This window comes from Lithobates pipiens, unplaced genomic scaffold (genome assembly GCF_037356315.1).
Source record: "Lithobates pipiens isolate NorthernLeopardFrog02 unplaced genomic scaffold, aLitPip1_a1.2 Scaffold_16, whole genome shotgun sequence".
Classification (NCBI taxonomy): domain Eukaryota; kingdom Metazoa; phylum Chordata; class Amphibia; order Anura; family Ranidae; genus Lithobates; species Lithobates pipiens.
This window is the reverse complement of record NW_027507748.1, coordinates 218,617,864-218,623,037: the sequence shown is the minus strand read 5'-3', so window position 1 is coordinate 218,623,037 and position 5,174 is coordinate 218,617,864. Positions and strand designations below refer to the sequence as shown.

The window sequence follows — 5,174 nt, the reverse complement described above, 5'->3', positions numbered from 1 at the left end:
AGTCAGGCTATCAGAAAAGCTATTAAATTCAGTGTGGAAATTAATGATAAACGGATGTTTTCGTGAAAAAACAATGAGGCAAAATTCTGTTATTTGTCAAAGAGGAAATGAAGCAGGAGATGCTTTTCTCTTTAATCAATGTTAGTAGCAAAAATGGGGAAAGCCATTTTTGGTATTCTAAAAAAACACCCGGAAATCCTGTGAACACTTGGTGTGCTCTTAGGGTCACGGTATGAAAAATTCTCTAGAATTTAAGTGTTATTAAACTCTAAAAAAAAGCAGTGGTTGCAGATCACAGCACCATATATGCATGTTTAATTTTCTTTTTAATCCTGTGGTTGCTCTTCTTTGTGATTCTTAAAGTGGTTCTAAAGGAAGTACATTTATTAAAGGGGTTGTAAAGGCTCACGTTTTGTGAAAAAACACCATGCAGTCACCGGTCCCCTTGCCCCCTCATTTTACTTACCTAAGCCCCGAATTTCCATCGGCGCTTCCCCGCCGTCCCTCTCTCCACGGGTTCATGATTGGATTGATTGATAACAGTGCAGTTATTGGCTCCCGCTGCTGACAATCAAATCCAATGATGCGGGCGGGGCCGAGTCCTGCATTCGGCTTCTATCACTTCTCGGCCTTTTGGCTAAGATCAAGTGTAGTATCTGTTCTTATCAGTTACCAGGAGGTGGCGCTTGCTTCCGTCCCTGTTCTACGGCGAGGTAGAGCAGGGGTGGTGGTTTCTATGCAAAACCTGCTGGTGTAAAGGTGACCCGGAGCGGTTCGTAGCCGAAAGGGAAGCCTTCTGATGGGGATGGAGAACCACTGGTCGGCGCCAGGGGAGGGGACCCTGGCCTTCTGGCTTGGATTATGGCAGCTTTAGCTCCGGTTAGTTTTTCAGGAGGGAACGTTTGTTCCCCTTTCTCCCACCGGGGGAACGGCCTGTACTTCCCGAATGTAATTAGGTAGGAGTGATGGGAGCGAGGGTGAGACTTGATGGTAAAGGGTCTCACTAAGCTCCTGGATCTTCATGCCTTTCTGGCTGGGGTGGGGGCTGCTGTGGTCTGGGCTGGGGGGGTCGGGGATGCTTCTGTTGAAAAGCCTATGGTGATATGCCCCTGAAGTGGCAGTTCAGGGGTGCCTTATACTCACTGTGCTACGCACTTTGATGTCTGGCACCTTGGTCACGTCACTATATAACACGCTTTTTTATACCTGCCTCTAGGGCCCGGCCTTTTGGCTAGGACCAGAGGAATTTTTGATTCCTCTTCACTATCCCTTTCCTCACTTTTTATTTTTTTTATTTGTGTTGTGTGTCACGTTTGTCACTTCACGTTTTGATGAGTAGGGTGTCGGTCCTCGGACCTATCCCGAAATTCTTGTGGGAGGGTGGACATAGGCCTTCTGGCTTGGTTCGCCCTCCATTGGGGGGGTCTCCCTTCAGGGGAGCCCCTATTCCCTAGTACCTGGGTGGGTCTGTTTCGGCAGACCTTCCGGAGAAAGGCAGTCGTCTGGCTTCGGCTGGATGACCATGAGTCTGGTACCTCAGTCCCTGTCTGGAACCTAACGCCCCAGGGGATCAGGGTAAGGTCCTTCCTAGTGGAGGATATCAGACACCCGCTGCACGTTTTTTAGTGTGTCACTCTTTATGTGTGTGCACCGGGTGGACGTTTTTTGGGTGTGTTTTGCACGCCATAGGCTTTTTCAAAAGAAAAAAATTTGGCTTCTATGGACGCCGAATGCTGGACTCAGGAGAGAACCCGCAAGGTAACCCCCTCGGGAGAGCGCTTCTCCAAGGGGGTTATCTAATGCAGGGAGGAGCCGAAAGAGCTGCTGAGGGACCCCATAAATGGATGTTCGGGGCCACTCTGTGCAAAACGAGCTGCACAGTGAAGGTAAGTATGACATATTTGTTCTTTTAAAAAAAATAAGAAAGGATCCTTTAGTATCACTTTAACTTAATGCATTCCCTACATTAAAGTAAAAATGTCTAAGTAATTGTATCACCCTCCCTCACCATCCTATATACTTATATACCGGCTCCTGAAGAGCACGCACTATGTTTTTGAAATTTAAGATTATACCAGAACTGCAGTTTGGTTTGGGTACAATTGTTCTAAATTTGGACCTCAGCATCAGTCTGACTGGACGATAGGATGTTCATCCTGGCCATAGGGGGGCACTGTCTCTTTTGGCAGGCATGGAACCACAGTCTGGTTGGGTGCTTTTTAAGTTACCTTCTCTCAGAGCCCGCCAGTGGGAGTGCCACTCTTGTTGTGCTTTCTGGGAGAGGGTACTTAAGATGTGGATGTCACATGGTTCAGGATTCCGGTCCAGAAGGATGTTCTGACTCCATGGTCCTGGTCCTCCTGACCAGCCCCCAGGAAGGCTATGGCCTGGGGTGTGTATTCACCGACTTATTGTCTCAGGGCTGGCTAGCCCGAGGCAAGGAAACTAAAGAAGGATTCCGAGGTGGTCCGGTGCCATCTCCGGTAGTTGGAGAAGCCCAGTAACTTTGTAGCTATCCAGGGGAGGACTCTTCAGAAGAAGGCCACATACGGGTTGGCTTCTTAGCAAGAGCCTGGTGGGGCTAAAGTACCTAAGTGAATCCAGTCTTGTGGGTATCGCCAAACTGGCGGAAAGATCCAGGTATCACACGAGTGTCCCACAAGTTTTAGTTTCCTGCATGTTCTACAACAACGTCTGTGGCCAGGCTCTGGAGACCATGGGTAGGGTGAAACAAGTCAGGGGGCATCAAGGGCATCGACGTGTCAGGGGCCACCATACAAGACCATGCTGGGCTTGTATGTCGTGCGGTGGCAGAGATTTTTATCTCCTTGTTCTGAGGCAAAAATCTGCTTCATCCTTAGGCTTGATATGAAACCTTGCTCATCTCATTCTTGTTTATACAAATCTTTGATATTGCTAGACCAGCTTCAGTTTCTGCAAACACGTCCATTAGATATTTTTACTGGCGTGGTAAATGGTAAAAATTGCCAAACATCAAATTATGATCCTCAAGGATACATTTTCAAACCCAACTACAGTGGTGGAATCATTTATCTCAAAGGCTATCATCAGTGCCCGTCTGGATTATTCTTTTAATGCACTTATTTTGGAAAAGACTCCCCAGGAAAAAAATAAATGCCATTCTAACCCCTCCTGGAGCTTTTAAATATTAGGTTTGCTATGTAGTAATGGATAAGGCTGCAACCAGCCTGGAAGAAAAAATATTTAAAAAAATGAAACATTGATCCATGATATGTCCTATTTAGACCCCAGATGGTTTAATCACATGAAAGAAAGTGACATGCCAAAAAAATCTTTGGAAACCACTAACTGAAATAGTTGTCTAAGGCTGATATTGCTTAGCTTAAAGTTAAACTTCTTAAAGTTTAACTTCTGGCCATACATTATACAATTTTCTTATTCAATTTCTTTTAGATTTACCTTCAACTATACAGTATAATGTAAGGGTCCGCCTGATTGCATACAAATTGCAAATGTTTAGGGTTAATCTCATATTATATGATCTGGTAAATCTAAAGGAAAATTGTACAAGAGAATAGTATAAGTATGGCCAGCCTTAGTTTTAAAGAAAATTATGCAGTTCTAAAGAAACCATGCCCTCCTCAAAATGACATTGATGATGTAGCTGAGACCTCAAAACTCACTGATGAGAAACGTATAGTGTGTAGAAATTGACTTATGCTCCATACACACGGTTGGAAATTCCGACGGAAAAGTCTGATCGGATTATGTTGTCGGAAAATCTGATCGTGTGTTGGCTCTATCGGACTTTTTCCGTCGGAATTTCCGATGGAAAAGTTTGAGAGATGGATCTAAAATTTTCCGAGAACAAAATCCGATCAGACTTTTTCCGATCGTGTATAGAGAATTCCAAAGCACACAGTGCCACGCATGCTCAGAAAAAATTTGGAGACGAAAGCTATTGGCTACTGGCCTCTACGTAGTCCCGTCGTACGTTTTGTAAGCCACCTCGATCTGAACGATCGTATTTTCTGACAACTTCGTGCGAACGTGTGTATGCAACACAAGTTTTGTCCAAAATGCGTCGGAAAAAATCCAATGGATATTGTGGTCAGAATGTCCGACCGTATGTATGGGGCATTAGTTGTTGCTATTGGATTTTGTATGGCTATAACTTGCATTCTTCTGCATGTACCATTTTTTTTTTTTTGCAGTATATAAAGATCTTCTTCCCCTTTCATGTACTCAAGTGTCTCATGAAATTATATTGTAATTGTACTGTCTGCCCTAATGTTTTAAAGCTCTGAGTAAACTGTCGGTGCTATATAAATCCTATATAATAATAATAAATAACTTTAAAGCGAAATCAAAAAACCATGGAACCATCCCAGTCCCTCTGCCCGCTCCCCTTTGGAGGCATAGGGTGGTCCTGTAACTTGAAGGGTACCAATTCCAGTAATAACTACACCTCTTCCTTCCCAAGTTATATCATATGACGTCCTTGACTTTGTGCGGGGATATCTCAATGATGCCTGCAGCTACAGGCATCATTCAGATATCAGCTTTTTCAGCCGGAGATTTCCTACACCATTGATCATTTTTACGGGCAGCGAGAGGGTGCGCCCCCCCTCCTGCTGCCCTCCAGTGCTTCTACTGACTCACTGCTTCCATCGGTGAGCCGGAGACAGGATCCGCTGGCCCCGGATGGTGACCATAGAGATTTCTGGTGGACCAGATGGTCGCCAGAGTCTCTATAATCGTTCAGAGGCCGGGCGCGATGTTATCATGTCACGCCTGACCTCTGCATTCAAACAAATGGTGCTGCCTTGGCTGGGAAGCCGAGATACCTTTTTTTTTTAATTTCAGGCTTCCCAGCCTAGAGGTGAGATGTGGGGTCTTATTGACCCCATATCTCTCTGTAAAGAGGACAGATCATGCCATATTGCTATTTCAAGGGTTGTTTACACTCCTTGTAACAGGAATAAAAGTGATGAAATTTTTTTTTTTAAAGGTGTCAAACGAAAAAAAAGAAAAGTAAAAAAAAATAAAACTTATGTGTTTGGTTCTGGACATCAGTCCCGATCACGGCCAGCCCTGCCAGTGCCCACCTGCCCCCTGCCAGTGCCACCTCATCAATATATAAGTGCCCCCGCCAGTGCCACCCAGCAGTGCCCACAGTGCCACCCAGCAGT

General features: G+C 45.1%; 1 pseudogene; it reads left to right on the top strand.

Moving 5' to 3' along the window:
• The first annotated feature begins 617 nt into the window (after nt 1-617).
• LOC143986352 (U2 spliceosomal RNA) lies at nt 618-750 on the top strand (annotated as a pseudogene).
• The last annotated feature ends 4,424 nt before the right edge of the window (nt 751-5,174 follow it).